The 24,989-nt window shown below is 43.9% G+C and overlaps 1 protein-coding gene across 6 annotated transcripts in view; it reads left to right on the top strand.

The window, feature by feature from the left end:
- Positions 1 to 8,311: 8,311 nt before the first annotated feature.
- Arhgap12 (Rho GTPase activating protein 12) overlaps positions 8,312 to 24,989 on the top strand; it is a 98,697-nt gene continuing 82,019 nt past the window's right edge. For all 6 annotated transcript variants that reach the window (XM_045149627.1, XM_045149625.1, XM_045149624.1 and 3 more), the window contains exon 1: positions 8,312 to 8,376. The gene's annotated coding sequence lies outside the window, so the exon portion shown is untranslated. The remainder of the gene's footprint in view (positions 8,377 to 24,989) is intronic.

Below are 24,989 nucleotides of genomic sequence, written 5' to 3'. Positions count from 1 at the left end.
CTGATTGCAGTGGCTGAGGCCCTGACACACCAATTCTCTCTCCTTTCTTTCTGACCCTCCCACCCCCTTGCTCTCTCTCTAAAAAATAAAAGCAGTCTTTAAGAAGGGTCTCAAATGGCTAAGTGACTCAAATTCAGAATGGAAGTTGGCAGCCATTTTCTGACTGGGGTAACACACATACTCATTTCAAGAACCACAACTAAAGCCTTTGAGGCTCTTGCCCTGGGCTTGTGACAGCTGCCAAGACACAAAGCATGGCCTCTTCCTAAAGCCCTGCCTTCCAGTCTTATGTTGCTACCAAGAACTGACCAATGAGTTGTGATCTGTGATCAACCAATCAGGACTTGCATCCTTCACAAGTCTGGGTGGAATTTACTAGCATTGGAACCTGGACAGGAATTTTCTCTGCATAAGCCAGCAACTTCCATCCATCTGTCAGAGCACACTTCCTTTTGTTCCAAAGACTGCATTTCTCTGGACTGTGAACCTTTCTTGCCTGTCTGTCTTCCTCCCCTTCCTTCTTTCCTTCCTTCCTCCCTCCCTTCCTCCCTCCCTCCCTTCCCTCTTTCTTTACTCTCTCCTTCTTCCCTCACTTCCTTCTTTCTTTTTAAATAAATCTCCATTTTATTTTTTATTTTATTTTTTAATTTTTATTAGCATTTTCTATGATTATAAAAAAAATCCCATGGTAATTACCCCCCCACTTTCCCCTTTGAAATTCCATTAAATCTCCATTTTAAAAAATTCTTATCTAGTGAATTTTTATTAACACTGGCTATTAGTTTTTTGCCAAGCTAGACAGCAGTTCCTTGGACTCCTCCTAATTTCAGTTGCCTAAACATTCATCAAAGACCTGTTCTGTTCACTAAACTGCTCTTTGTTAGGAAAACACTTTACTAAGGGTGTTAGTTAGGATCTTGCCAGGAAAAAAATGTCCACAAGTGAATTTAATAGAAGCCAGGTTAAAAATGGGACTAAACACAGAGGTGTGGTCAAGGTGAGGGAACCACTAAAGGGACAATGAGGTGCCTTAAAACTCCACTGAAGGCCTCCAGGCAGAAGATGAAGATTCATTGTTACAGAGACCCATGGACTGCTCTTTGGGAGCTGCCACTGTTAAGATAAATAGCCATTTCCAGAACCTGGGCAAGTCAGAGATAAAAATGTGACCTTTCTGACCTTCCACCTCTATCTCCTAGCACCCCGCAGGGAAACTTGCTCCATACAGTTCCTAGGAGTGAGTGTCCAGGACATGCTGGAGGGCAGAAAGTGAGGAGAAGGGAGGTGGAAACCGGGACAGGTTAAGTAGAGAGTAGCCATACACTGAACTTATCACAAGTCAGAGAACTGGCAAGTTACATGCATGAACTCTGCTCCAGCTGAATACCAAATACTATGCCTACATACTTTTTCTAATCTTTTCTTTCTCAATTCTTATTAACATTTTTCATAATAAAAATACCCCATGGTAATATACTCTCCCCCCCCCCCCACTTTCCCCTTTGAAATTCCATTCTCCATCATATCCCCTCCCCATCTCAATCAGTCTCTCTTTTATTTTGATGTCATGATCTTTTCCTCCTCTTATGATGGTCTTGTGTAGGTAGTGTCAGGCACGGTGAGGTCATGGATATGCAGGCCATTTTGTGTCTGGAGGAGCATGTTGTAAGGAGTCCTACCCTTCCTTTGGCTCTTACATTCTTTCCGCCACCTCTTCCACAATGGACCCTGAGCCATGGAAGTTGTGATTGAGATGTTACTCAGTACTCCAGTCACTTCTTTCCAGCACTATGATACCTTCTAGGTCATCCCAAGGTCACTGCCATCTGAAAGAGAAGATTATCTATCCAAAGTGAGAGTAGCGTTAATATAAGGGTATAAATATTAAGAGAAGTGCTTACTGGGCAGTTTGATAAGCATAATATATATACTTACCCAGATATCAGCAGATGTTACACCCCTAGGGCTCATGACTACCCCTGTTTTAAGTTTTCAGTATCAGGGATGTATTCCCCACCATGGAGTGTCTAATCTTTTTTGATTCTTAGCTATATGAATGGTTGACATTGCCAAATATCTGACTTTTACTTGACCCTACACTTTTGAAGGCGTCTTCTTAGTTTTAGTTATTTAAATTTGAGGGCATGTGTGTGCATGTTTCTGGAGATCAATCCCAGGGCTTTGCGCATGCTAGGCCATCAGTCTACCACAGCTGTACTTCCAGCCCACATTATTACATTTAGATTGATACTGGGAAAAAACGGGGTTATGCTTTTAAAACAATATTTCAGTTTTATTTATGTTTGAGAGAGAGAACGAGGCAGAGGAAGAGAGAGAGAGAGAAAGAATGGACACGCCAGGGCCTGCAGCCACTGCAAATGAACTCCAGATGCATGTGCCACCTTGTGCATCTGGCTTAACGTGGGTCCTGGGAAATTGAACTGAGGTCCTTTGGCTTTGCAGGCAAGCACCTTAACCACTAAGCTATCTCTCCAGACTGAGGTTATGCTTTTTGCTGCAATAGAGGCAGCAGTGTACATTTGGCTGTTTTTATTTATTTAAGAGGGGAGAGGAGGTAATGGGTGCGGCACGGCCTCTTGTCACAGCAAACCAACTCCAGATGCGTGTGCGACTTTGTGCATCTGATTTACCTGAGCACTGGGAAACTGAGCTATCTCTCTAGCCCTGAAAAAAAAAAAAACTTTTAAAAATATTTCATTTATTTACTTATTTGGGAGAGAGGGGCAGATACAGTTAGAGAGAGAGAATGGGCAAAACAGGGCCTCTAACTACTGCAAACAAACTCCAGACACAGGCACCACCCTGTGCATTTGACTTTAACATGGATACCGGGGAAATGAACCTGGGTCCTCAGGCTTTGCAGGCAAACACCTTAACTGCTGAGCCATATCTCCAGTTTGAAAACTGAGTATACTTTTTTTTTTTGGTTTTTTGAGATAGAGTTACTCTTGCTCTCTTGCTCAGGCTGACTTGGAATTCACTCTGTAGTCTCAGGGTGGCCTTGCACTCATGGCAATCCTTCTACCTCTGCCTCCCAAGTGCTGAGATTAAAGGCGTGTGCCACTACGCCCAGCCCTGAATATACTTTTAATAAAGGTTGTAAGCAAGATAAAATTTACTAATTAAAATATATATAAACTATTGATTATCTAATCATTTAATTTAAATTTGAAGCTCAATTGGTAGCTATTTTTTCTTTTTGTTTGAGAGTCTTACTATGTTGCCCAGGCTGGCCTCGAATGCACTATGTAGCTCAGGCTACCCTTGAACTAGTGACCTTTTGCCTCAGTCTCATTAAGTGCTGCACTTAAAGAAGTGTGCTACCATGCTTGATGCTAATTTTCTTTCTAGTAGGCATCCCAGACAATGTCATTTTGGGAAAAAAAAATCCTGTAAGCAATTTATTATTTATTTTGTTTTTCAGTTTTTCACGGTAGGGTCTCATTCTGGCCCAGGCTGAGCTGGAATTAACTATATAGTCTCAAGGTAGCCTCAAACTCATGGTAAGTCTCCTACCTGTACCTCCTCAGTGCTGGGATTAAAGGTGTGCACCACTACACCTGGCTCTGTAAGCAATTTAAAAGCTTGGTCATGTGGGCTTATATAGTAAAAACAGTGATATTTCACAAAAAATATTAATAATCTGTAAAGAGATAGTGTTCTATAAATTAACACTGTAGGCATAAAATTGGCATACATTTAGGTTATCCCCAGTCATTTGCTATTCTCAGTAGCACCAGAAAAAAATTGCTATTGTAGCCACAATTCCCTGAGATTTTTGGAAATTAAACACACAAATAATTATAATCAATATGAAACATTTCAGCCAAATTAATTAGCAAGGCATCTGTGTTACCCATGGAAACAAGAGGCAGTTAGTATTACAAAGTGGGTGAGGGAGCAGATACACATTGAAACACATGGTTTTAGTATTATTTCCAAAATATGCTTTCTTGACGTTAATTAGCAGACAACAGAGTTTTATGAAATTCTACTTTTATTGTTGCAAATAGAGGATCCAAGTCATTAAGACCTGTCTAAGCAAGGTTCTAATTAAAGTACATTTGAAAACTTATAGGAGCTGTAGATCAGACTAAATACTTGCCTAGCATCCCTGAGGTTCTATGTTCAATCCCCAGAAGTGCAAAGTAGAAAGCCAGCCAGCAAGCGAGAAAATAAATTTGCATTTATTTGAATCTAGTTCAAACTAATCACAAAACCACAATCTTTTTTTTTTTTTTTTTTTTTTTTGGTTTTTTGAGGTAGGTTCTCACTCTGGTCCAGGCTGACCTGGAATTAACTCTGTAGTCTCAGGGTGGCCTTGAACTCACGGCGATCCTCCTCCCTCTGCCTCCTGAGTGCTGGGATTAAAGGCGTGCACCACCATGCCCAGCACAAAACCACAATCTTAAAGTATTATAATCAGGAACAGTAGTGTTCAATCTTATGGAAAATAACCTTCAAAATTATTTCAAAAGTTTTTAAAAGCTTGTTATATAAATTACTACTGTAGACATAAAATAAAAAGCTTTTCTGCTTATTGTAATCCAATAATTTTTTTTATAAAACAGGCTGTTACCGCTACCTTCATGTTGCTGGCACAAAGCATCTGGCCAAAATCAGCTGATGGGAAGGATGTTTTTACTTTGGCTCACAGTCTAGAGGGCAAACTCCATGATGCAGGGCAGAAGATGGCATGAGCAGAGGGTGGACATCACCTCTGCCACAGCAAGTGGAAAACTGCAGCAGGAGAGCGAGCCGAGCTCTGGGAAGAGGAGCTGCTCATCATGTCCCTAAACTGCCCCAACAACGTACCCTTCCAGCAAGGCTCCACTTCCCAAACTACCATCAGCTAGGATCAAGCACTCAAAACTCATGAGTTTATGGGGATACCTAATACAAACCACTACACAGTTGAAGCATGAATGGTTTGATAATAAAGATACTGGAAAGCTTTAAAACCAAATATTTTAACTTTTCAAAACAAATTATTCTCATTGTTCAAATATCAAAAGTTTTACATATGCCGGCTGTGGTGGCACACGCCTTTAATCCCAGCACTTGGGAGGCAGAGGTAGGAGGGTTGCTGTGAGTTTGAGGCCACCCTGAGACTACATAGTGAATTCCAGGTCAGCCTGAGCTAGAGTGAGACCCTACCTCAACGCCCCCCCCCCAAAAAAAATGTTTTACATATGAATATAGTGAAACTCCATTTCCCTGTGCTTCCATCCACAGAGTTAGCAAACCCTGTTGTTAGTGTAGTCCTACAATGATTCATAAACTAGTTTCAAAGCTAGGCCATCTTATGTTTGTTCCACTTAAAAAGTCTTCACAAATCTTAACGTTCAAACATAAGGAACTTTGAGTTAACAGCTGCATAATATGTGTGTCCACACACACACACATACACATATATACAATTAAACTAGTGTCCTATTGGTATATATTTAGGTTGTTCCCAATCTTTTGCTGTTCTCAGTCACAGTATAACTTTCCATTATTGAAACAGCACCTCAGACAATTTGGGGACAGAAAAGGTTTGCTTTCCCTAACAGTCCACATGTTTGGCTGGTCCTTTTGTTCTGGATTTGTGGTGAGGCAGCACATCATAGTGGGAATGTGTGATGGAGCAAAACACTCACCTAAAAGCCAGGAAGTAAAAGAAATAAAGGGACTGGGATTCTATAATCCTTTTGAGGACACATACCCCCAATGACCTAATTACCACTCCCCCCCACCCCCACTGAGCTCTAACTCTCCAAATTCAACCACCATCTCCCTATAGTGCCATCCTGGGGAGCAAGACTGTAACACACAAACCCCTGGGGGAAACTTATCCTTACCAGGCGCCAGAAGAAATACCTTGCCATCTCTTACATGTAAATATATATCTTTTAGATAAATCCCTAGAAGGGAAATTGAAGGTTCTAAGTACATGCACATTTATAATTTTGACACTGCCAATTCCAGTTTCCCTTTAATAGCCTAGCCAAGATAATAATGCCAGATATAAATTAATGCCTTTTTCACTTAGAAATACACAATGAAAAGTAGGTTAGCCATTAAAGAATTAGCAAGAAAGTAGGGCATGCTTATTGAGCAACACCCAAAGTTCATTTTCACTCAAAAATACATTCATCAGGAATCTCTTGTGCCAAGAGCTTTTAGGCAATTGGGATATATATATATGTGTGTATACATACATACATACCCACACATATATATATGTAATATGCATATACAAATACATATATACATATGCATATATACACACAACCAAATCAAACTCAAATTTCTGCCTGCCTGTGTGTGGAACTTACACTTTAATTCTATGCTTCGGAAGTATTTGCTACTTCAGCAAAAGCCAGCTAAATGTCAAAATCCTGAAAGTGATCTGTTGAGATTTTCAGTACAGGAGCCAGACATATGCTACAAGTGTTATTTAAAAACTAACTAAAGGCAGTGTCACATATGATTTCATAATTCTCCATCAGGTCCTCTTAAAACAGCACACTAGTGAGCGAGCTCGTTTCATCTGACTCCATCTGCTGTTGGTAGCGATCAGCATCCTGTGGGCACTGTGGTATCATCTGAGATTAGCTTGTGAAATAGGAAGCGGAGTTACAAGCAGATTTGCAAGTATGCAAACTGTGCACTTCTACCTCTTGCTGAAACTAAGGGCGCCCAATTCAGGTTTGGGGAGTAGGAAAGATAAGGCTATCAATCAGCACGTTCTTATCAAGGCAGGGTTTCCTTTTTACACATTGCCTTGCTTTGGTTTTAGAAAGGATCACGAGGGATTCTACGCATGATGGTTTCAGACCAGACGCATCAACAACAGTACTCGGAGAAGGAAACCAGTCAGAAACCGAGGGAGACAGAGATGATGAAAGTCAGTGACAGGAACACTGAGTGCAGTTATTATTTTAAGTTCTCATCTTGAGCATCTAAAAGGATAATTCTTAAAACATTAGTCCCTATTACATTCAATAGAAAGGGTTGTAACCTACAGCTGTTAAAAGGCTTATCAACATCCCAGTGGATCTTTTTTTTTTTTTTAACATTGGGAGTTCAGCTTGTGGCAAAGAAGCCAGACAGTGTATCATGAATGCACAGAAAAGAGTTTTCTCCAGAAAGTGGCTCTTCAATCATATGCTGGCTTTGATTTTTTTTTTTTTTCTGGCCTGTATTAAAATTTCATCTCAGTATCCCTAATGGGCACTACTAACAAGTGGTTAATGAGCGATTGACTTCCGAATTGCTAATACTTCTCTGTTCTTTTTCTCACATTAAACTTTAGCGCTAGAAAGTTTCAAGTGAACATTCTTAACTGGATGGTTGGGGACCAAAGGCTATGGCAGGAGTATTCCCTTCCTTAGTCTGGTTCCAGCAACCCTCCTTGGGTCACATGATCACCACTAAACCCCCTTCAATGCCTTTGACTTCCGGGTTTTGTGCTGCCACCCTGCAAATTGGGAAGACTTTGGACAATGAAAAGCTGGTCCCGGGAGATGCCACACAGCAGTTCCACGGATCGCTGAATACAGAAAGAGCAGTCATGCTGCCCAAGGGCAGCTGCACACAAGTCGAGTAATGGACTTAAAAGGTCCACTTAGTGTCCTCTGAAAGTCTAGCACTTTTTTTTTTTTTCGTCTCCCACTGGGATTTCCAGGACATGAACGAGTGGCCTGAGGCTGGCCAGGAAAGTCGCAGCCAGGCAGGGACCCAGGAAAGGGACTCGGAGCGGAGGGTGGCGGGGGGGGGTGTAGGGAGAGTGGGTGCCCAACACTCCAACGGAGGCTCTGCTCCTGCCACCCTAACGCCTGGTCTGTTCCCATTCTCCACTGCCTGCTGCCCCCCACCAGCGTTTTCTCAACACTTCCCACTTGGTGTTTACAAAGTGCTTACGCCCACTTGGCCACCTGCTTCCTCGCCAGCCTGAGTCTCCAGCGCGGCTCGGCGCCCCGCCCTCCACGATGCCCGCCCGGGGAGGCCGAGTCCCCGCGCGCGCGCGCGCGCGCCAGCCGGGCACCCTCCGCCCCACCGCGCCCCCGGCCCGCGCCAGGCGTCACGTGACCCGCCCGACCCACCACCCCGATCACGCGAAGCCGATTGGCCCGGCTCTGCCAGTCACGTGAGCTCGCCCCGCCCCCTCCCCCGGCAGGCCCCGCCCCGTGCCGCCTCCGCGCCGGCGCGCTCCCTCCGACGTGCCCCGGCACTTTACCCTCCCTGGAGCGCCGCCGCCTGCGGGGACGCGGGGACGCCGGGCCGCGGCGGGTGCGGGGCGAGCTGGAGCGCGCGCGCGCTCCGGGGGCTGCGGAGGGAGCTGAGGGCCGCGAGGTGCCCGGGCCCTCGGTAAGGAGGCCGGGGTGGGGGGAGAGATGGGGTCCCCGCCGTCGGTGAGCCGCCGCACAAAGGCTCTCGGTGGGGTTCGAGCTGTGCTTCTCCGTCCCCCACCCCCCCATCGCCCCGGGGCGGTGCAGCCCGGGGAGGCGTGTGCAGCCCGGGGAGGCGCGGCTGCGACGGGAGGCCGGAGGTCGGGGCGCGGGGTGGCCGTCCTCTCCTCCCCCCACCCTCGCCGGGGTCGGGCCCCGGGGATCGCCTGGGTCCCCTCGGTGGACGAGGAGCGAGAGGGTCGTAAGTGGCCCCCGAGTTGTGGCTCCTCTGCCCCCCGGCGTGGCTGACTTCCTGGGCGAGGGCAGCGCGGTCCCCGCCCCCCCGGGAGCGAGCCGCTGAGCGTGCCCGGAGTGCGCGGTGGTGAGAGCAGGCCGCCCGTGCCACCCTGCTCCGGTAGGGCCTCGCGCCTCCCCGTGCCCGCGCGGCAGCATCTCTCTGCCCGCCGGGGCGGTGGAGGGGGCGACCTGGACCGCCGACCCGAAACTGGGCACTTGTCTTTTCTGCAGGCTTCGGAGCTGCCCCGCCCCTAAGGGATACACATTTGCTGCCCTCCGGCTCTGCTGGCAGAAATCTCCTCAAAGTCCTTGAATTTCAAAACAAAAACCCCTGTTTACCGTGGCTCACACGTTCTTCCTATTCGGGGGTAGTTTTGTTTTCATGCCAGGCTGACCTTTCCACGGTGTGTCTTCTAAGGCAGACCCTCTGAGATGAAATGGCCACAGAGTCGTTAGGAAAAAAAGGCCCACGCCCTTCACTTTCAGAGGAGGGTGGTATTTTCATGCTGTCCACAGCAGCAGCTGAACATGCGTGTGGATATGTTTATACCTTTTCGAAAGTGTGAACGTCTTTCCAAGTGAATTGTTAGGGAATACAAGGTTTTCACCCCACGGCCCACGATTGGCTGTGCCTTTATGGTTCTTGACACCCGGAAGTAGGTTCTAGTGACCTTTTAGGCATACATTCCTAGAGGGAGGTTAATTGGAGGAAAGTGCGTCAAGCCAGGAGTCACTTGGGTTCTGGTTGGGATTCTGCCTTACACAGACTACAAGTGAGACCTTGGAAGACCCTGAAATTGCGGGGAAATTTTGTTCACAAGCCTCTTGCCCTTAGCAGTGTCTCTTGGGTCCTTTGAAGTTGAGAACTGGTGGGCTGGAGATGTGTTTGTTATTTGTGCGTGCGTAGTTGCCTTTTTTTTTTCTTTTGTATTGCAGAATGTGTTCAGTTTCTCAGCTGGCCTAAGTAGACAATCTGGCTGCGGTGTACTCTTTTTCTGTTTTTAAAATTGCATTTGAAACGTTTCAGAGGTAGGGTTTTTGGAGCACAAAGTAGTAATTAATTGCCAGAGGTGAAGGTTTGACCGAGCCATGCCCTGTGAAGAGTTAGCCAAGCTGGGCCCATACTTTCCACCCTTTCCAGGTAGTTTTCTGTTTAGGAAAAAAATACATTAAACAGAGCCTAGCAGCACAGCCAGCATGCTTGCATGCAGACAAGTCCCAGTATGTGTTGATAATCTGTTGTTTATCAGCCATTGAAATGGGAGATAACATTGAGACTTTTTTGTTTGTTTGTTTTTCGAGGTAGGGTCTCACTCTAGCTCTGGCTGACCTGGAATTCACTGTGTAGCCTCAGGGTGGCCTCGAACTCGTGGTGATCCTCCTACTTCTGCCTCAGGAGTGCTGGGATTAGAGGCGTGTGCCACCACTCCCTGCAACATTGAGACTTTTTTTTTTAAGGTTTAGGGAGGTTATATTAGACAAAGAACAAAGGACAGAGAGAACAGAAAACAACTGCCTATAAGAAGGCAAAAGGAGGTAAAGCCTACCTAGAGACCCAAATTGGAGTCATTTTAGGCTGAGTTAACCAACCCTGATGACAAGTTTTGGGGCTGAGCTAACAAGCCACCAACATTTAGTCTTAATAGGATGCCACCTGCATAGATTAATTGTGCTTATATATGTAACACTTTACTTGTAGCTATTTATTTGTTTATTTTGGTTTTTTTGAGGTAGAGTCTCACTCTGGTCCAGGCTGACCTGGAATTAACTCTGTAGACTCAGGGTGGCTTCGAACTCACGGTGATCCTCCCACCTCTGTCTCCCAAGTGCAGGGATTAAAGGCGTGCACCACCATGCCCGCCACTTGTAGCTTTTGAGGACACTGGATATAGCTCAATTGAGGGCTTGCTCAGCTTATATAAAATCCTACGTTTGCCCCCCCTCACTACATAAACTGGGCACGGTGTAGCTACACCTATAATGTAAATGAGGCAGTAACAGGAGAATAAAGAGTCAGAAGTTCGAGGCCTGCCTGAGATACATGAGATCCTGTCCTACCCCCCCAAAAAAAACCCAGAACCCCGGCTTTTTATTTCTAACTTCTTGTGGGGCATAAGTGAACATTCACCAATGCTGTAGGAAAATAGCATTTTATGTGTAATCATTTGGCTTGATTTACTTAGAAAGTATCTGCTCAGTGTTTTTAATAGGCTGATGAGAAGTGAACTTTACAAATTTAAATCCTGGAGATGCAAGTGAGGATAAATGTAATAAGTGATAAAAGTAAAATAGGGGGTCTATAAAGGCATTAATTAGTACTCATATTTTACTTATTTGAGAAAATAATGATAAATAGTGGGAGGGGAAAGTGAAATTAAATTTTCATTCTATGCCACATTTAGCAATTTTGTTCTCTTTCTGGTGGGGCAAGCACTAGGCATCAAAGCTCCAGAACCACGCACATGCCAGGACATTTTCTGTCTCGGAGCTATAATGCTCCCAACCCAAAAACATTAGTCATAAGTGTAAATATGTCCTATTCTGTAGAACACGTGAGACGTGCAAAGGAGTCATTGTTCCTGCACATTCACGGAACTGCTAAATCATCTTCAGTAAAGGATCCACCGGGCCACCATCTTTGTGACTTGACCTTCCTTTGGCTAATGGGTTTAATTGTGCCCGAACCTTGAGATTCAATTGTTACCCTTGTTCGTTCCTTAGGCTTACTAAACTTCCTGCAGCCTCAGTTTGCAGGTGATTTAACTTGCTTCCTATTTGCACTGAGCTGCCCATGTCTCTGGAAGCGCCTCTCCCCTGTTGGTGATCCAGGGCTCTGAACCCTAATGTGCACAGGAATCACCTGCACTAAACCCTCCAGGTCAGATGTATGCATGCTGTGCTGTTCTGCCCAGAGCACAGCCCACTGCTGTATCAGAAATAGACTGCCAGCTACCATGTAATTCTGAAGGGTCTAGTACCAAAGTTATAAAAAGTAAACAAGTATATAAAAACTAAGTGAGAGCAGGAGAGATGGCTTAGCAGTTAAGCGCTTGCCTGTGAAGCCTAGGGAGCCCGGTTCGAGGCTCCATTCCCCAGAACCCACGTTAGCCAGATGCACAAGGGGGCGCGTGCTTCTGGAGTTCGTTTGCAGTGGCTGGAAGCCCTGGCATGCTCATTCTCTCCCTCTCTCTTGTCCTCCTCTCTGTCTGTCACTCTCAAATAAGTAAATAAAATTAAAAAAAAAAAAAAACTAAGTGAAATTGATTTAGCTTAATATATCCAAAATATTTTAACACATAATCAACTTTGGTTTACTTTTTTTTTTTTTTGATTTTTCAGGTACTTTCCACTTAGAGCACCCATCAGGTTACATTATCCACATATCAAATTTTCAATAGTCACCTTTCCATAGTGGCTATTGTATTATATGTTTGTGATAGCCAACAGTCTGTTTTCAACTTGACAGGACATAGAATCACCTGACAGGGATTGCCTAAATACTAGGTTCGCCTATGGTCATGCCTGTGAGGGATTGTCTTGATTAGGTTAATTGAGGTAGGAGGACCCACCTTAAGTGTTTAGTACACCATTTCTTAAGCTGGGTCCTGGACTGTTAAAAAGCAGAGCAATAATGTGCCCAGATCCATCTGTCTCTTGTCACCATGCCTTCACCACCATGATAGCCTGTAACATAAGCTGAAATAAATCCTTTCTCTCTTGAGTTGATTTTTGTCAAGTATTTTGATCTGGCAAGGAGAAAGTAACTAATAGAACTGTATTGTTCATGAGTCTAAAATCTAGACCAGTAGTGTCCTAAGTTATATTTTCATTTGTTCCCAACATCAGCCCTTGGGAGCTTAATAGTTGTAAGTGTGGAGGTCATTAGAATATGTAGGACTGAGGCTGGAAAGATGGCTGAGTGGTTAAGGTACTTGCCTGCGAAGCCTAAGGACCCAGGTTTGGTTCTCCAGGTCCTGCGTTAGCCAGATGCACATTGTGGTGCGTTTGTCTGGAATTTGTGTGCAGTGGCTAGAGGCTCTGGTGCACCACTCCACCCTTCTGTCCCTCTGTCTCAAATAAATAAATAAATGATAAAAAATTAAAAAGAATATGTAGGACTGGGACCCAGTGGTTTGAATACATTTTTAAAAAGGACAGTAGGTAAATACTAAGGAAGAGTGAATAAAGCATGGGCATTATTTAATTTTTACGTTTTATTTATTTATTTGAAAGTAGGAGAGAGAGAATGGCCACAGCAGGGCCTGTGCTACTGTAAATAAACTCCAGATGCCTATGCCACTTTGTGCATTTGGCTTTACATGGGTACTGGGGAATCAAACTCAGGCTGTCAGGCTTTGCAAATTAGTACCTTAACCACTGAGCTATCTCTCCAGCCCAAGCATGGACGTTACTATGCACCAGCATTGATTCATTGAATATGCCATGCTAATAATGGGGCAAACTGGGTCCTGGCTACATGGGCACTCTTCTGGGCTATCTTTTAAGTAATTCCGTAAATCTCAGATTCTTCGGAAATACGAAGTATATTTAAAGCAAAACTATCTTCCCCAGCCAATCCCATTGCACAAGGAATCTCAGGAATGACTTGCCTAGCGTAGCTTGGATGGCCGGGTGGAGGCTGGTATATAGTGCGTTTTGACCATAAGCGGTAACACTCAGTGCTCACTGCATTTAGAACTTGGTCACGTAAGTCTCCCAGAGTGTGGTTTGAACTACTCACAAGGTCTGGTGTGAAGATGCAAGGGGTTGAGGCTCAGAGATGTGAAATAAGTTCTCTCAGGTCATACAACTAATGAGACAGGTAAGGTGTTGACGGAGGGACAAATTTAGTTGTATTTGTGATCATTTTTCTTACAACTTTAAAAAATTACTTGCATAAGAGACATCCGAGAGAGAACAAATGACTGTGTATGGGCATACACCAGGGCTCCTTGCCGCTGCAGATGAACTCCAGACTCACACGCTACTTTGTGCATGTGGCTTTATGTGGATCCTGGGGAGTTGAACCCAGGCTCGTGGGCTTTACTAGCAAGTGTCATAACTATGGAGCCATCTCCCCGGCCCTTTCTGACAACTTTCATTTCCTAGAACAAACAGTGATCGCTATGGATACCCTGTGCCATGTTGTAAATTTTACAAAGTTCTCAAGGATCTTTTGAGGCTTGTATTGTTTCCTTTATTTCACTGATAAGATACCCAGTTTCTGAGAGTGGATAAATGGCACAGCCCAAACTTAAACTTCAAGTTTCTTTCTCCTTTACCACAGTAGAAATTAGACTGCCTTACAAGGAAGAGTGTTGTCTGAAAGCTGAGTGAGAATTATCTGCATTTTGTTGAATGTTATTGAGGTGTAAGAGAATTGCACTTTGGGGGCTGGAAATATGGCTCAGTGGTTTAATTCCCAAGTCACCCATCTAAGCTGGGCACAAAAAGTGGTACAAGGGTTTGGCTTTCATTCATTTGCAGGAGCAAGAGGCTGTGTCCTTGGCTCTGCTCCCCCTTCTTACCCCTCTAGACATTCACATAAATAGGCTTAAAAATACTTATTTATTTATTTGAGAGAGGGGCAGATATAGAGAAAGAATGGACATACCATGGCCTCTAGCTGCTACAAAGGAACTCCAGATGCTGTATCACCTTGTGCATCTGGCTTATATGGGTCCTGAGGAATTAAGCCTGAGTCCTTAACTGCTAAGCCATATCTCCAGTCCATCAAATAACTTTTTTTTGGGGGGGGGGGGTCTTTTGGTTTTCTGAGGTAGGGTCTCATTCCAGCTCAGGCTGACCTGGAATTCACCGGGTAGTCTCAGGGTGACTTCGAACTCTTGGCAATCCTCCTACCTCTGCCACCCAAGTGCTGGGATTAATGGCATGCACCACCACACCTGTCAACTTTTTTCTTAAATATTGTACTTTATTTATTAGAGACAGAGAGAAATGGGTACACCAGGGCCTCTAGCCACTGCAAACGAACGATGCATGCGCCACCTGTGCATCTGGCTTATGTGGGTGCTGAGGAATTGAACCTAGGTCCTTAGGCCTTTCAGGCAAGCTCCTTGTAAGGCAAGCTCCACTGTAAACAAACTCCAGATGCATGCAAACACCTTGTGCATCTGGCTTACCTGGGTCCTGAGGAATCAAACCTGAGTTCTTAACTGCTAAGCCATAGTTCCAGCCCATCAAATAAAGAGCTTTTCTTTCATAAATATTTTACTTTATTTATTTGAGTGAGAGAGAAAATAGGTATGCCAGGGCCTCTAGCCACTGCATACAAACTCCAGATGTATGCACCACCTTCTGGCTTATGTGGGCACTGGGGAATGGAACTGGGGTTCTTGGGCTTCACAGGCAAATGCCTTAACCACTAAGCAATCTCTCCAGCCCCTGATAAATAATTTTTTAAAATACAAATTTGAGTTACTACAGTTTAAAAAAAATTTAATTTCTTTATTGGAGAGAGAGAGAGAGAGACAATGAGAATGGGCACACTAGCGCCTCTTGCTGCAGCAGAGGAACTCTAGATGCACAGGCCACTCTGTCATCTTGCTGTATGTGGGTGCTGGGGAACTGAACCCAGGCCACAGTCTTTACACACAAGTGACTTAACTGCTGAGCCATCTTCTTAGCTCATGCTTAGTATTTTTTCACTGTCACAACTTTTACTTCCTTGAGTGAGCAGTGATGTTTCCACCATACTTTTTTTTAAAAAAATTTTATTTATTTATTTGATAGCAACAGACAGAGAGAGAAAGACAGATAGAGGGAGAGAGAGAGAATGGGCGTGCCAGGGCTTCCAGCCTCTGCAAACGAACTCCAGGCGCGTGCGCCCCCTTGTGCATCTGGCTAACGTGGGACCTGGGGAACCGAGCCTCGAACCGGTGTACTTAGGCTTCACAGGCAAGCGCTTAACCACTAAGCCATCTCTCTAGCCCTCCACCATGCTTTTTAAGTTTAGTACTTGTAGTGCTTCTTGCGCATTTTCTCTTTCTTTTCTCACAAAACCTTTGAGGTTTGTGTTATTTGCTGTTTTCTAGTGAAGCAGACCATGGTTTGTTTAGACATTCACTGGATGGTAGTCCTGGAGTTGTTTCCAGAGGGGCTGGCCATAGTTTGTTTAGACACTTACTGATTGATAGGCCTGGGTTTTTTCTAGAGGGATGGACCTTAATTTGTGTGGGTTTTTTGAAAAAAAAATTCACCAAACTATTTGTGCCAGGAGCTCTTTTTTGTTTTTGTTTTTGTTTTTGTGTGTTCTCAGATTTTAAAGAGTCATTCAATATAGTTCATAGGTAACAGAAATATTCAGGTATCTGTGTCTTTCTTGAGCAAGCTCCAAGGAACCTCCCTAGTGATGTGCACCAACAAGCTTTTTTTGGTTTTGTTTTGTTTTTGAGGTAGGGTCTCACTGTAGTCCAGACTGACATGCGTTTCACTCTGTAGCACCAGTCTGGCCTCAAACTCACTGTGTGATCTTTTTGCTTCAGCCTGCCACGTGGGTCACCACCAGTCGGCTGCCTGGCATTTCAAAAAGGTATTTTTATTTATTTGCTTATTTGAAAGAGAGAGAGGCAAGGCACACTACGGCCTCTTGCTACTGAAAACAGACTCCAGATGCTTGCACTACATTGTGCATCTGGCTTTCCACGGGTACTGGAGAATTAAACCTAGGCTAGCAAGCTTTGAAAATAGGCACCTTTAACTGCTAAGCCATCTCCCCAGTCCACAAGGCTGGCATTTTAATATAGGTTTTGGGGATTGAGCTCAGATCCTCATGCTTGCAAGACAAGCCCTTTGCCCCTGGTGCCCTTGCTGGCACTCACGCTAGCACGTGTGTTGGGACTGCGCGTGCTGTGCCAGCCTCAGACCTTGCCACAGGACAGTGTGGGAGTGACGTGATGCGCTCAGCTCTTGGCCCCACTGATGAGCGTCGCTCTGCCCTGCGCCAGCACATTTGTATGTTCGCAGTTTTACCTTTTGTTTTAATAACGGGATCTATTATGCTTGGCGTATGATGATGCCATCACCCCCCCCCCTCTTTTTTTGAGTTAAAGTCTCACTCTATCACAGGCTGGAACTTACTCTCAGGCTGGCCTGAAAGTCACAGCAATCCTCCTGCCTCTGCCTCCCTGTGCTGGTGGCGTGCACCACTAAGCCCTGCTTGATCTCTTTGTATTTAATTTACGTGATTTTTTGTTTGTTTTTGGTTTTTCGAGGTAGGGTCTCAGTCTAATCCAGGCTGACCTGAAATTCACTACATAGTCTCAGGGTGGCCTCAAACTCATGGTGAGTGCTGGGATTAAAGGTGTGCGCCACCAAACCCGGCTTACATGATGTTTTTAAATCCTCCCCTCATGCTGGTTTTTTAATTTTTTTTTTGTAAAATGTTTAAGTGAATAAATATTATGAATTATGGTGGTTTTCTCTTTTTAAATAGAGGACAGAGCACTCTGAGGATTTGGTAATAATAATTGTTCATTTGTTTGCTACTTAAGTGTTAGTTTTCAGTTTTCTGAAAGTTTAAATGTTTACTTGCTTTTTTAATATTTTAAAGGAACTATGTGATTAGTACTGTATTTTGTGAGTAGATGAGTATAAGGTGATTGAAGGTGTACTCTGCAATCATCTGTTCTTGTGTGTGTGGTGATAGGAATCAAACCTAGGCTCATCACTGAGCTGCATCCCAGCCCCACCATCTACTAAGTTAAATTGTCCCTGACCTTTCCCGTTTCAACTATGTGTGGGGAGTGGCCTTTCCTAAGGGTCAGCTCAGGGCCTCCTGTTCGCTAGGTGAGCACTCTGCCACTTAGTTACTTACACTGCAGTGCCGTTAGAACCATCTTTAAGTGTTCATGTCAGTGGCATCAAGTAATTGTTGTGCAGTCATCACCAGGATCGATTTCCAGACCTGTTTAGCAGTGATGCGCTGCCCTGCCTCCGTCCCTTTGTGTGTCTGTATGGATTTTATTACTTAGGTACCTTGCCTAAGTGGTGCCCTTTGGGATTGGCTGCTTCACAGCTTAAAAGTTCATTCACCTTGTAACGTGTCAGAGTTGTCTTTCATGAGGCTGAATGATACTTTGTTGTAAGCAGAACCACATCTTGGCTTCTCTTCCATTGATGGTTTCGGAGCCTCTGCTTTCAGTTCTTGTGAAGATGTATGCAGATCTGGAATTGCTGAAAGATAGTAACTGTACTTGTTAAGGAAACTGTCATTCTGTTCTCCTAGCAAGCGCAAGAGTTGATGTGTGGTGGTGGTTTGTAGCCTTGTACTCCTGAACTTCCTGCCCCATCTGCCACTCTTTCCTTTTTCTTTTTTGGTTTTTCAAGGTGGGGTCTCATTCTAGTCCAGGCTGACCTGGAACTCATCATGTAGTCTCAGGGTGACCTCAAACTCACGGTGATCCACCTGCCTCCGAAGTGCTGGGACTAAAGGCGTGTGCTACCACCCTCGGCTGCCACTGTTTTCTTAGTGGAGGGTCCCCTTCTATGTGAAGAAGTGTCTCTTTGAGTATTTATTTATGTATTTGCAAGCAGAAGCAGAGGGGACAGGAGGGCCTCATGCCACTATAAAAGAATTCCACTTGGTGTATCTGGCATCTGGCTTTACTTGGGTAATGGGGATTTGACCCCGGGCTGGCAGGCTTTGAAAGTAAGTACTTTAATCACTGAGCCATTTCTCCAGCCCCTCTTAGTGTATTTTATTTTATTTTATTTTTTAGAGAAAAAGAGGCAGAGAGAGAGAGAGAGAGAGAGAGAGAGAGAGAGAGAGACTGAGAGAGAGAGAGAAAGAGAATGGGCATGCCAGGGTTTCCAGCTGCTACAACAAACTCTAGACACATGAGCCACTTTGTGTATCTGGCTTACGCAGGCCCTGGGGAATTGAACTAGGTCCTTTGGCTTTGCAGGCAAACACTTTCACCACTAAGCCATCTCTCCAGCCTTCAGTGGGTTTTTTTTTTTTTCTGATTTTTTCTCAATTTTTATTAACATTTTCCAAGAGTATAAAAGATATCCCATGGTAATACCCCCCCCCACTTTCCCCTTTGAAATTCCATTCTCCATCATATCCCCTCCCCATCTCAATCAGTCTCTCTTTTATTTTGATGTCATCATCTTTTCTTCTTCTTATGATGGTCTTGTGTAGGTAATGTCAGGCACTATGAGGTCATGGATATCCAGGCCACTTTTTGTCTGGAGCGAGCACGTTGTAAGGAGTCCTACCCTTCCTTAGGCTCTTACATTCTTTCCGCCACCTCTTCCGCATTAGACCCTGAGCCTTGGAAGGTGTGATCGAGATGTTACTCAGTACTCCAGTCACTTCTTTCCAGCACTATGATACCTTCTGAGTCGTCCCAAGGTCACCGTCATCTGAAAAGAGAAGATTCTCTACCCAAAGTGAGAGTAGCAATAATATAAGGGCATAAATATTAAGAGAAGTGCTTACTGGGCAGTTTGAGAAGCATAGTATATACATTTTTCCAGACATCAGCACATGTTACACCCCTAGGGCTCATGACTACCCCTGTTTTAAGTTTTCAGTATCAGGGATGTGTTTGCCCCCATGGAGTGGGCCTCCAGTCCAATTGGAGGGCAGTTGGTTTCCACTGTGACAGACCTGCCACTATTGCACCCATTGGCTCATTTGGCCTGGCTGGCCAATTATATGGCTTGCAGTGTCCACTGTTGAGTATCTTTACTGTTGGTATCTGTTTCTCCCATTGAACTACATGTAGAATGGTTTCTTCCAGCTTTCTGTCAGCTGGTCTACATGGAGGAGATTATCAGCTCAGTTCCAGCAGGATTTCTCAGTGGCCTTGCAGCCCAAGTATGTGGAGTCTTCAGCAATAGGGTCTTACCATCTATTCCTAGTGTGAAACCAAGGGCCTCGGCAATGGCCTATAATGTTTTGGGGCATCAGGGACCTCCCTGGCCAACAATTCAGTGGGTTTTTGATACACATTTTTTTCTTTTGCCATTTTTAGATCGTCTTTGTAGAAAAGAGGTGCTTCATGTTCTTTGCCTAGCGTGACCAACCATACTTGTGTGAGGAAGCTGGGCACTGTTAACCATTCAGAAAGTTCCTGCTCTTAGAAAATAAGTTACTGATTAGAGCCGTGCAATAACTACATCTTACTTCGTACATGTACGGATAGATTGGTGAACATCTGATAGTGGGTGAATGTTGAGTAAAGTTCATACCTAGTTTGTAGAGAATAGTCGTCTTCATTCACAAGGCCACTCTGTCATAGATGCCCCGTTGCAGTGTACACTCGAGTTTCGTTGACCTCCCTCCTCTCCTGCCTTCCCCCGCAATCACTCACCCACTGTGGATGTGGTTTTGGCTCCCTCCCTGCCCTCTTTAACTTTGCTAAGGTCTAGCCTTGTTTTCTGTCTCTCATGGGTTGTGAATTTGTTATATGTAAAAATCCATTGCCTGACCTAAGGCTATATTTCTTTTTACTTGAGTATAATAAGTGTGTTTGTGTGTGTGTGTGTGTGTGTGTGTGTGTGTGTGTGTGTAGATTGAACGCAGGGCTTTGTACATGCTAAGCGAGTGTTCTGTTCTATTGAACTGTACCCCAGCCCCTGAATGAGAATATTTTCTACATTTTTGTTGCAATCCAAGGAAATGACATTGATACTGCCTCTAGACTTGTATCATTTTTTTTAACGTCAGGAAGCTCTTTAAAACGGTCCACACAGATTTCATTTTTATTAAAACCTGTTCACTTCCCCAAATGCTGCCTTTGCTGTCTCCTCATTTTTGCATCTTGCTTTTGAATCTCCTTTACTGGTTTCCAGTTGACCGCATTCTCTACCACTGTCCAGCCACCCAGCTATTTCCTATATTCTATTTTTACCATTTCTGGTGGCCAGTTTGGCTTGTAATATTTTCCTTTTCCTTCCTGTATTTCCCTTCCTTTTACATTTCTTGTTTAAATTCAGATGATGGGGCTGGAGAGATGGCTTAGCAATTAAAGTGCTTGCCTGCAAAGCCTAAGGACCCAGGTTCAATTGCCCAGGACCCACATAAACTAGTTCACGTGGTGGCACATACGTTTGGAGTTCACTTGCAGTGGCTATAAGCTCTGGGACGCCCATTCTCCTCCTCCCCATTCTCCTAGATAAATAAAAATTACTTAAAAATTTTAGATGATGATTGCCTACATGCATGTGTATAGACAAGTGTGTGTCTGTGTGGTGTGTGTAGATCTGCACGCCCCATGTTCCTGTGTGTTGACACCGAGGTGAACATCGGTGTCCTCTTACTGATCATTCACATGTTTCTTCTTTGAGGTGGAGTTTTCCCCCCACCAGGAGCTGCTGTCCTGCAAGTCCCTGGAATTCTTTGGTCCTCCCATCCTCTGTTGATGGGGTTACAGAGATATGCCTGGCCACCTCTAGCTTTAATTTATTTATTTTTGTTTATTATTTATTTATTTGAGAGCAACAGACAGAGAAAGAGGCAGACAGAGAGAGGAGACAGAGAGAATGGGCGTGCCAGGGCCTCCAGCCACTCCACATGAACTGTAGACACATGCATCCCCTTGTGCATCTGGCTAACATAGGTCCTGGGGAATTGAGCCTCTAACCGGGGTCCTTAGGCTCACAGGCAAGTGCTTAACCACTAAGCCATCTCTCCAGCCCATTATATCTTAATTATTAATTTATTTATTTATTATTTATCAGAATTTCCTTTTAGTTTAAAAAAACTTTTTTGTTTATTTTTATGTATTTATTTGAGAGTGATAGAGAAAGAGGCAGATAGAGAGACTGGGCACCCCAGGACCTCTAGCCACTGAAAATGAACTACAGAAGTAAGTGCCACCTTGTACATCTGGCTTATGTGGGTTCTGTGGAATTGAACCTGGGTTCTTTGGTCTTGCAGGCTAGCACCTTAACCGCTAAGCCATCCCTCCAGCCCTGTTTTTTTTTTTTTTTGAGAAATATTTTTTTAGTTTGCAAGCAGAGAGATGCATGCACCACTTTGTACATCTGGCTTATGTGAGTACTGGGGAATGAAATCCCATTCGTTAGACTTTGCAGACAAGCACTGTAATCACTGAGCCATCTCTCCAGCCTTTTTTTTTTTTTTTAATTTGTGGGTCTCTTCCTGTTCTAGCACACTCTCCATCGCCCCATCCCCTCCTCATATTATCCCCCTTCTCTCTTGACATGACACATATGTCCTTTCACCCTTCCCGTACCCCTTGCTCAGCTCTTCTCTTTGTACTTGCTTTTGGTTGTTATTCTACTTTCATATGTTTTACCCACATTTGCCCCCACCCCCAATATGTGCATACTTACAGCTATTATAAGCTGAGGCCTGCATGTCAGAGAGAGCATGTGGTTTGGGCCTTTCTGAGTTCCAGTCATTTCATTTAATATGATTCTTTCCACATCCATCTATTTTCCTGTAAATTTCACAGTTTCCTTTTTTTTTTTTTTGTATTGCTGAATGAATTCCATTGTGTATAGGTACAACATTTTCTTTATTCATCTATTAATGAGCATCTGATTGGTTACAGTTCTGGACTGTTGTAAATAGTGCAGCATAAATGATGCAGGCATCTCTCTAGGAGCTGTGGACTTCCTAGGGGAGATGTTCATGAGTGGCATAGCTGGGTCATGGGAGATGTCTGATTCTTTGAAATAGCTGCATACTGATTTCTGAAATGGCGCTACTAGTTTCCACTTGCACCAAGAAGTGCATGGTGGCCCCCTTTCCTGCATCTTCACCAGCATTTGTTGTCAGCTTTCTTTTCTTTTGGTTTTTCGAGGTAGGGTCTCACTCTAGCCCAGGCTAACCTGGAATTCACTATGGAGTCCAGGGTGGCCTTGAACTCACAGCAATCCTCATACCTCTGCCTCCCAAGTGCTGGGATTTAAGGCATGTGCCACCATGCCCAGCAGCTTTCTTTTCTTAAACAAGTTTCTTGAACTGGTTTGTAAGGAACTTATTGGCTATTTGTGTTCCTTCTTTTGTGAATTAGTTTTTTTTTTTTTTAATTTTAAGCTCATTTGGTGATTGGTAGGTTTTTTTTTTGGTGTTTAAATTTTACCGTTCTTTATGAGTTCTGCCTCTTAACCCCTGCCTAAAGTATTTGTGGCAAGGATTTTCTCTTGGCTATCTTTGGTCCTGTCTTTATTTAGTTTAGGAATCAGTATAATACTGGCATCCTGGAGTGAATTGGAAGTGTTCCTTCCTTCCTTATATAATGTTACAGCTTGAGAAGAGTTGGTATTAGATGATCTTTAACAGTTGGATAGAGTTGGCTGGAAAGATTGCTCAGTGGTTAAAGCACTTGGTTGCAGAGCCTGATGGTCCGGGTTCCATTCCCCAGCACCCACCTAAAGCCAGGTGCACAAAGTGGTGCATGCATCTGGAGTTCATTTGCAATGGCAAGAAGCCCTGGCACAGCCATTCTCTCTCCTATTGTGAAATAAATAAATAAATAAATATATTTTTTAAAATGTTTGAAAAAATTGGCATTGAATATATCTGATCCTGGGGTTTTCTAAGTGGGGAGACAGTTATAACTTATATTGCTTATAATGGGTCTGTTTTAAGTTATTGATGTCAGGCTGGGAATATGACTCAGCAGCTGTATATAGGCATTTGCTTGCAAAGCCTACCTGCTCAGCTTTGATTCCCACATAAAGCCGGAAGTTTTATTTGCAGAGGCAAGAGACCCTGATATGCTATTGCATGCACACACGTGTGTAAATAATTTAAGTTACTGATGTTTTTGTCTTTCAATGTTGGGAGGTTATATGACTTTAGAATAATTTGTCCATTCTAGGTTTTCCAGCTTTTTGGAGTGGAAGTTTTCAAAGTATTCTCTAATGATGTTTTGGATTTTATTGGTGTCTGTCCTGACAACTTCTTTTACGTCTCTAATTTTGTTAATTTGCGTGTTCTTTGTCTGTTCTGTTAGTTTGGCTAAGAAATAATGAACCTTAATTACTTCATCCTGGAACCAATTCTTCATTTGTCTAATCCTGAGTATTATTCTTAGTGTCTGTTTATTAATTTATGCCATGATCTTATTTTCTTTTTAAATATTTACTTACTTGAGAGAGAGATGGGGAGAGGGAGGGAAGGAGAGTTTGGGCACACCAGGGCCTCCTACTACAAGTAAATTCCAGATGTGTGTGCCATTTTGTGCATCTGGCTTTACTTGGGTAATGGAGAACCAAACCCAGGTCATCGGGCTTTGCAAGGAAGCATCTTTTTTTTTTTTTTCAATTTATTTGAGAGTGACAGAGAAAGAGAGAGAGAGAACGGGCATGCCAGGGCTTCCAGCTACTGCAAACGAATTCCTGACGCGTGCGCCCCCTTGTGCATCTGGCTAACATGGGTCCTGGGGAATTGAGCCTCAAACTGGGGTCCTTAGGCTTCATGGGCAAGTGCTTAACTGCTAAGCCATCTCTCCAGCCCCAAGCATCTTTAACTATTGAGCCATTTGTCTAGCCTAGTCTTTATTATTTCTTGTGGACTACTGAATTTGAGATTGGCTTGTTTTTTAAAGCCTTGAGGTAAATCATTAGGTTGTTTGCTTAAAATCTTTAATTGTTTTTGTTGTTGTTGTTTTCTTTTCAAAGTGGGGTCTGTCTCTAGTCCAGGCTGACTTGGAATTCAGTATGTAACCTCAGGATGGCCTCAAACTCATAGCCATCCTCTTACCTCTGCCCCCTGACTGCTGGGATTAAAGGCGTGTGCCACCATATCCAGCTAAAATCTTTAATTTCTTGATATGGGCACTTATAACTGTGTTCTTTGCTCTCCAAGTGCCTTAGCTGTAGTCCTTGAAGACCTGGTAGATGGTATTATCATGTTCATTTGTTTCTAGGAATTTTTTAATTTCCTCCTTGATTCTTCAATAACACATTGTTCATTCAAAAGTGTATTGTTGAATCTTCAAGAATTTGTTCTCTCTTGTGTGTAGAAACATGAGGCAGAAGTATTTGGAATAAGGAAGGAAGAAGCCTTGTAAGAGGCCTGAAAAGTCTATGTGACCATTTTTGAAATTGCTGAGCAAAGCAGTTGGGAATGATCAGGGCAGTGGATGGTGCTTCATGGCAGCAGTGTGTGGGAAGAACATGAATGGAGGAGTGTGGTGATAAGGGCTGATAGATTTAAGTTAGAGCTTATCTGGATTTAAAACAAACAAACAAAAACCCTGTTTTTAAAAAAGCCTTTATTAGCACCCTCCGTTTATGTCGGGTTGGTTCTCCCAGAACCCTGCTTTTACTCCCACCACCTAGTGCTAC

The sequence above is a fragment of the Jaculus jaculus genome, chromosome 5 (genome assembly GCF_020740685.1).
Source record: "Jaculus jaculus isolate mJacJac1 chromosome 5, mJacJac1.mat.Y.cur, whole genome shotgun sequence".
NCBI classification, from domain to species: Eukaryota; Metazoa; Chordata; class Mammalia; order Rodentia; family Dipodidae; genus Jaculus; species Jaculus jaculus.
Note: the sequence above shows the minus strand (reverse complement) of the source record. Positions and strands in the feature narration are given on the sequence as shown.